Genomic DNA, 8,777 nt, shown 5'->3' on the forward strand with positions numbered 1-8,777 from the left:
TGGCAGCTGCACGCTTGACTTTTCTCAGTTCATGGGCAGTTATTTTGCGCCTTGGTTTTTCCACACGCTTCTTGCGACCCTGTTGACTATTTTGAATGAAACGCTTGATTGTTCGATGATCACGCTTCAGAAGCTTTGCAATTTTAAGAGTGCTGCATCCCTCTGCAAGATATCTCACTATTTTTGACTTTTCTGAGCCTGTCAAGTCCTTCTTTTGACCCATTTTGCCAAAGGAAAGGAAGTTGCCTAATAATTATGCACACCTAATATAGGGTGTTGATGTCAGTAGACCACACCCCTTCTCATTACAGAGATGCACATCACCTAATATGCTTAATTGGTAGTAGGCTTTCGAGCCTATACAGCTTGGAGTAAGACAACATGCATAAAGAGGATGATGTGGTCAAAATACTCATTTGCCTAATAATTCTGCACTCCCTGTAATTGGTCTGTAACAGTTCCAGTTCACCCTATCAGCCTATTAATGTGGAGATAAACTTTTAATATTACTAAATAAAGTGTTTTTAACGTACTTCAGCAAGGCAGTAAACGGAATTGGAAATAAAAACATAATTCCACAGTTTTATGTTTTTCGTTTTTTTTTACGGTGTACCCTATGTTGTAAAATTAACCTGTTACCTTTATTTAGCAGGTCAGTGTGATTACAATGATACCACACTTGTATAATATTTCTTGTGTATTAATACTGATAAAAAAAAACTTTGTAGAAAAATATATTTTTCTTTTAATTGCCATATTCTAACCCCTTTAACTTTTTTATATTTATGTTTATGATGCAGTGTGAGGGCTCATTTTTTGCAGGGCAATCTGTACTTTTCAGTGATACCATTTTGAAGTGTCGGTGACTTTCAATTTTTGGGGGGAGGTGAAGTGACAACAAATGGCAGATTGACCATTTAAATTTTTTTTCCGTTATGGCATTCGCTGTATGGGATAAATATTTTTATATTTTAACAATACGGGTGTTTTCAGACAGAGATACCCACAATGTTATTTGTTTTTAATTGTTTATTTTTATTTTGGGGAAAGAGGGATGATCATCCTGGGTGACTATAACAAGCAATCATTAGATTGATCACAGAACACACCATTTACTATATTCCAATAGAGTGCTGCCAACTTCAGTCCTACATTGGAATATACCAGTGATGGGTATCGGAGCCTGCTTGAGGCTCCAAGCTATCACCCGCATTTATTACAGCTTCCCCGATCTCAGCCAGGGAACGCTGTTACAGGTGCGGATCTCTGTTGTTTGAAACAGCAGAAAGCCGGTAGCTATGGTGCCCCAGAGGTCGCAAAGAGGTTAAATAAATAAAAAAACGCAGTGTCATCTGCCAGCAGCATGTAAGGGAACACGAGGAGCTGAGAAGACTCATTATTTTTGATGGGAGAAAAAGTCCTCCTTGCAGGACTTTTCTAGGGATGAGCGAACTTTGTGTTTCAAGTTCAACGTGCAAGGTTCAGGTCATCTAAGAATTCCGTTAAAAAAATAGAACTTTTTTTTTTGTGGTGCCGACTGAATCTTGCAGATCGCATATGCAATGTCTAATAGCGGCAAAGGGTCCCTTTAAGATGTTTAAAATGGTACCCAGGTGTAGGAATGGCCGAGTGGTATAGGGTGGCCTACAGTGTCCCTTAATGTTTTGTATGTGTTAGGGTGCTCCCATCTGGATACGCTGGACCCCAGGCGTTGTCTTCCGAAGCAGCAAATAAGGGGTAGTTAAATTGGGGGGCATTAACTGTGGCAGGCAAACTCGTCTCTAGTACATCTGTTGCTCTTCTGACTCTGCTGTACTAACAGGCTGGCTGGATGACACAGCTTCTTCTTTATGCTGTACCTCACTTTGTAGTCTGGTCTGTCTCTAGATTTGTCCAGGGAAAACTCCTCCTGGCTTCTGAGGCTTTAAGCTGTGGCCTCCATGTCCAGCTGAGCTAAAGGTGCTCTAGCTGGCTTTCTTTGCTTAGCTGGGGCATGTCCAACGGCGACATGCCCAGCCCTTGCTTCCTTCCCCTAGCAGGGGGTAAGCTAGACTGCCTTCCAACTAACTAGTCCCCTCCCCTCCTTAGAGGGAGAGTTAGAATGTTCCATTCTCCGTAACTGTAGCTCTGCCATGTTTGCTGCCACCTACTGGTGAACCAGGTAAGTTACACTTGAAAATAACAGTTGCAAAATAGGAAATGCACAGTGTTGGACCTGAAATAAAGACACAGATGACATGATATTGGACCATTAGAGATAGTAGCAAGGTGCAAAGGTGGTAATGCCACTCTGGGGCGTTACACATACCCATTCAAGTGAAAGAGTCTGCATCTGCTATTTGTGGTCCACATCACAGGCACAGGGCGCTCATGTTTATGTACATGAGTCCTTAGGGCAAGTTCACATCACCTTTTAGTTTTCTGTTCTTCTGATCCATCTGCACGCAGGACTTTTTCTCCTGTAAAAATAACAGATCTCTGACAGAAGTGACACAATCTGATCACATCTGATGTTCAAAAAAAAATCTGTTATTTTTTGTGCTAACTGGGCAAAACTGATGTTCAGATTAACAGATCCGTTTTTTTTTCTGTTCTTCTGATGGATCAGAACAGTAACTGAGTATAACTGATGCTCAAAATGTTACTTTTAAGCTCACAAATTGGGAAAATCCTTCCAAAAATGTCACTTTTTCTCATTGTGACAAGTGCCATACTCAGAACAAAGACAGATATGGGTGCATTCACGCAGTTCTAAACAGACTGTCTCTTTTGAAATATGGCAAGTCCTATTTTGTCCGTTTTCACGGCCCGACAGCATCCATACAAGTCAAGAGGGCTGTTTTTAATGGCCATTTTTCAGAAAAACATCAGTTAAAAAAAAGGCATGAAAACAAGACAAAAACTGTTTAACCACTTAAAGGGTTTCTGTCACCCCACAAAACTAATTTTTTTTTTTTGGATAGTTAGATTCTTCATAGTGCGATATAGGAGAATATAATGCTCTTACTTACTTTCATGCGGCCGATTCTTTATAAAACGAACTTTTATAATATGTAAATGAGGGCTCTACCAGCAAGTAGGGCGTCTACTTGCTGGTAGCTGCTGCAGAAATCCGCCCCCTCGCCGTGTTGATTGACAGGGCCAGCCGTGATCTCCTCCTCCGGCTGGCCCTGTCAGTAATTCAAAAATCGCGCGCCTCGCGTCATTCGGCGCAGGCGCTCTGAGATGAGGAGGCTCGTCTCCTCAGCACTCCCTCAGTGCGCCTGCGCCGATGACGTCTTCTCTTTCGGTGATGTCATCGGCGCAGGCGCACTGAGGGAGTGCTGAGGATACGAGCCACCTCATCTCAGAGCGCCTGCGCCGAATGACGCGAGGCGCGCGATTTTTGAATTACTGACAGGGCCAGCCGGAGGAGGAAATCACGGCTGGCCCTGTCAATCAACACGGCGAGGGGGCGGATTTCTGCAGCAGCTACCAGCAAGTAGACGCCCTACTTGCTGGTAGAGCCCTCATTTACATATTATAAAACTTCGTTTTCTAAAGAATCGGCCGCATGAAAGTAAGTAAGACTATTATATTCTCCTATATCGCACTATGAGGAATCTAACTATCCAAAAAAAAAAAAAGGAGTTTTGCGGGGTGACAGAAACCCTTTAAGGACCACAGGTTTATACCCCCCTAGTCACCAGGCCCTTTTTTACAAATCGGCACTTCACAACTTTAACGGTTTATTGCTCGGTCATGCAACTTGGCACCCAAATTAATTTTACCTCCTTTTCTTCTCACAAATACAGCTTTCTTTTGTTGGTATTTGATTGCTGTTGACATTTTTCATTTTTTCTGATATTAATCAAAATAGACCGCAATTTTCTCAAAAAAAGTGTATTTTCAACTTTTTCTGGTAAAATTGTTCAAATATAATTCCTTTTCATACAAGTTTGTGTCAGAATTTATTGTGCTACATGTCTTTGATAAAAAAAATCCAATAAGTGTATATTTATTGGTTTGCGCAAAAGTTATAGCGTTTACAAACTATGGTAAAAAAATGTGAATTTCCGCATTTTGAAGCAGCTCTGACTTTCTGAGCACCTGTCATGTTTATTGAGGTGCTAGAATGCCAGGATAGTATAAATACCCCCAAATGACCCCATTTTAGAAAGAAGACACCCCTAAGTATTCGCGGAGGGGCATGGTGAGTTCATGTATGATTTAATTTTTTTTCACAAGTTAGCGGAAAATGACACTTTCTGAGGAAAAAAAATAAATAATAAAGTTTCCATTTCTGCTAACTTCTGGCAAAAAATAAATAAATCTCCCATGGACTCACTATGCCCCTCAGTGAATACCTTGGGGTGTCTACTTTCCGAAATGGGGTCATTTGTGGGGTGTGTTTACTGTTCTGGCATTTTGGGCGGGGCTAAATTGTGAGCAACCCTGTAAAGCCTAAAGGTACTCGTTGGACTTTCGGCCCCTTTACGCACCTAGGCTGCAAAAAAGTGTCACACATGTGGTATCGCCGTACTCAGAAGAAGTAGGGCAATGTGTTTTGGGGTGTATTTTCACATATACCCATGCTGGGTGAGAGAAATATCTCTGTAAATTGACAACTTTGTATAAAAATTTTTAAAAAGTTGTCATTTACAGAGATATTTCTCTCACCCAACATGGGTATATGTAAAAATACACCCCAAAACACATTGCCCTACTTCTTCTGAGTACGGCGATACCACATGTGTGACACTTTTTTGCAGCCTAGGTGCGCAAAGGGGCCCAAATTCCAATGAGTACCTTTAGGATTTCACAGGGCATTTTTGCGCATTTGGATTCCAAACTACTTCTCACGCTTTAGGGCCCCTAAAATGCCAGGGCAGTATAAATACCCCACAAGTGACTGCTGCTGGGATAAGGGTCCCCCTTCCCCTCCGTGTGGTGCGACACGACTGCTGCTGGGATAGCGGTCGTGACAATGCCCTGTGAAATCCTAAAAGTACTCATTGGAATTTGGGCCCCTTTGCGCACCTAGGCTGCAAAAAAGTGTCACACATGTGGTATCGCCGTACTCAGCAGAAGTAGGGCAATATGTTTTGGGGTGTATTTTTACATATACCCATACTTTTTCAATTTTTTTATACAAAGTTGTCAATTTACAGAGATATTTCTCTCACCCAGCATGGGTATATGTAAAAATACACCACAAAACACATTGCCCTACTTCTCCTGAGTACGGCGATACCACATGAGTGACACTTTTTTGCAGCCAAGATGCGCAAAGGGGCCGAAAGACGGACAAGATCTTGTAAGGCCCAATAAACTGAGGACCCAACTTCCAGGAGGGAACCTTCAATTTGATATTCTTAGTAGACAACCACACCAGATCACCCACATTTAGGTCCGGACCAGGCACACGTCTCTTATCCGCCACTCGCTTATATCTCTCACTCATGCTCTTTAGATTACCCTGAATCTTTTGCCAAATAGATGACAAAGATGAGGAAAATCTCTCCTCATCAGGTAAACCAGAAGACCCCTCTCCAGAGAATGTCCCAAACTGCGGATGAAACCCATATGCACCAAAAAATGGTGACTTATCAGAGGACTCCTGGCGACGGTTATTTAAAGCAAACTCAGCAAGGGACAAAAAAGAACACCAATCCTCCTGATTCTCTGTCACAAAACAGCGCAGATATGTCTCCAGATTCTGATTGACGCGCTCGGTCTGGCCATTCGACTGCGGGTGAAAAGCAGAAGAGAATGACAACCGAACCCCCAAGAGAGAACAGAAAGCCTTACAGAATCTGAAAACAAACTGCGTGCCCCTATCAGAGACTATGTCTGAAGGAATGCCATGCAATTTGACAATGTGGTCAACAAATGCTTGCGCCAGCGTTTTAGCATTGGGTAACCCAGGAAAAGGAATGAAATGTGCCATTTTGCTAAAACGGTCCACCACCACCAGAATCACAGTCTTCCCCGAGGAACGAGGCAGGTCCGTAATGAAGTCCATGGACAGATGTGTCCAAGGACGGGAAGGAATGGGTAACGGGAGGAGAGGACCCGATGGCCGTGAATGAGGGAAATTGGCACGAGCGCAGGTCTCGCAGGCTGCCACAAAACCCTCAACCGTCTTACGAAGAGCTGGCCACCAGAATCTCCGTGCAATGAGATCCTGTAATGACCGGCGTCACGCACAGGGAGGGAAAAGGGAAAGCCCTGCCCAAGGGAGAGGGAAAGGTGGTGACCCCTGACTCACCTTGCGGCTGGCACCTGACTGCCCTGACGTCCCTAGACGGGTTCCTCACCCGTGCGGCGATCACGTGCCTAAACCCTGGCTTTCCCTAAAATGAGCCCTAGATAGTGGGATCGCTAGTCCGCACCACTGACACTAAGAGGGAAACACCAGGGAGAGGACAGACAATACAGACAAACACATACACCCAGGTGGGCGACCACAGCAGACCACAAAGGTCCAACAGGGATCCGGAGGGTAACGTTCTGGACCAACAACCAGAGAACGCAGCAACACAGCTCCGGAGGGTCAGAATAGAAGTCCAGGCAGGAAGCTCTATATCTGGCAACCAGAGAAGTGTGAGAGGGGAATATAAGGAGGTTGGGAGTGCTGGACAAGGAACAGCTGAGGAGAAGGAGCTACGGATCCCTGAGTGAGCCAAAAAGGGTTGGAAAGCAAACCCAGAAAGCTACCATAAGGAAACAGCCCTATCTCACATAGAGCGCGCAGCCAACCGCTGCGACTTCCTGACCCCGTGTATAATGCAGTCAGGCGTGGTTCTTGACACCCTCGTGACAGATCCACTGTGGCTCTACCCCCCGGGTGCCCAGCAAGGACAGTATCGTGGTTCTCCTTAAAAACCTTGTGTCGTAAAGGGAGAGGCACAGACAACCTCCCAGGAGGACAAAGATCAGGAGCCTCTGCCTGGGCTGCCTGAACCTCTGCCTCCAATTCAGGATAAAGAGCAGAGACGACCACCCCTTCAGCCAAAATGGGACCCGGGTCTTCAAAGTTCCCCCCTCCCGAAAAAACAACGTGACAGAGCATTAGCCTTCACATTCTTAACCCCAGGGCGGAACGTGACAACAAAATTAAACCTTGAAAAGAACAAAGACCATCTGGCCTGTCTCAGGTTCAAACGCTTGGCTGACTCCAAGTAGGTCGGTAAACAGGGTAATAGGGTGTCTGGCTCCCTCTAGCCAATGGCGCCATTCCTCAAAAGCTAACTTGATGGCCAACAACTCCCTATCTCCCACATCGTAATTTTTCTCTGCAGCAGAGGAGAGTTTTTTTCGAGAAAAAGGCACACGGTCGCCATTTGGCAGGACAGGGACCCTGAGACAAGACCGCACCCACACCCACCTCAGAAGCGTCCACCTCAACAATGAAGGGCAGAGAGACATCAGGTTGTACCAAGATGGGAGCGGAAGCAAACAACAGAGGAATAATTCAAAATAAACTTCCTGTAATAATTGGCAAAACCCAAAAAGCGCATCAGCGCCTTCTGATTCTCAGGAAGCTCCCAATCAAGCACGGCGCGGACCTTCTCAGGGTCCATGCGAAAACCAGAAGCGGAGAGAAGAAAACCCAGAAATTGAAATTTCTGGAACCGCAAACACACATTTTTCCAGTTTAGCGTACAATTTATTCTCCCGCAGAATGAGAAAGACCTGACGTAGGTGGTCCCTAAGAGTTTTGAAATCAGGAGAAAAAATCAAAATGTCATCTAGATACACTAGTACAAATTTCCCCATTAAATGATAAAAAATGCTGTTCACAAAATGTTGGAAGACGGCCGGAGCATTCATCAAACCAAAAGGCATAACCAAATTCTCGAAATGGCCCTCAGGGGTATTGAAGGCCGTCTTCCATTCGTCCCCTTCCCTGACCCTGACCAGGTTGTATGCCCCTCTTAAATCCAACTTAGAAAAAACCTTAGCCCCAACAATCTGGTTAAACAGGTCCGGGATCAGAGGAAGCGGATAAGGGTCACGAATTGTGATACTGTTCAGCTCCCTGAAATCCAGACATGGGCTTAAAGAACCAACTTTTTTCTTAACAAAAAAAAAAACAGCTGCCACAGGTGACTTCGAGGGTTGGATGCGTCCCTTTCTCAGGCTCTCAGAAATATAAGTACGCATAGCGACCCTTTCAGGTTGAGAGAGATTGTATAAACGAGATTTAGGCAGCTTGGCGCCTGGGATGAGATTAATAGGGCAATCGTACTCCCGGTGAAGGGGGCAGCTCCTGGACACCACTCTCTGAAAACACATCCAAAAATTCAGAGAGAAAAGATGGTACTACATCCGAAAATTAAGAGAGAAAAGATGGTACAGTCTTAGTAGAAACCTCTGAAAGAGACGTCAAGAGGCAATTCTCTCTGCAAAAGTCACTCCAACCATTTATTTGCCTCGCTTGCCAATCAATGTTGGGGTTATGTTAAGTGAGACAGGGTAGCCCCAACACTAGAGGAGTAGGTAATCCGCTTAGGACGAAACATGACACATCCTCAACATGAGCATCACCCACAGTCAAACGGATATTGTGAACTATGCCGATACGATTTTTGAGAAAGTGGAGCGGAATCGATAGCAAAAACAGGTATATCCTTTCCCAAAGTGCATACCTGGAAACCATGTGTTATAGCAAATTGATTATCAATGAGATTGACAGCTGCTCCACTATCTACAAAAATCTCACAATGTTCTTGCTCTCTAGCGCCACCCTGGCAGGTAGGACAAAACGGGAACTACAAGCAAATGGAAAACCT

Source organism: Bufo bufo, chromosome 2, assembly GCF_905171765.1.
Source record: "Bufo bufo chromosome 2, aBufBuf1.1, whole genome shotgun sequence".
Classification (NCBI taxonomy): Eukaryota; Metazoa; Chordata; class Amphibia; order Anura; family Bufonidae; genus Bufo; species Bufo bufo.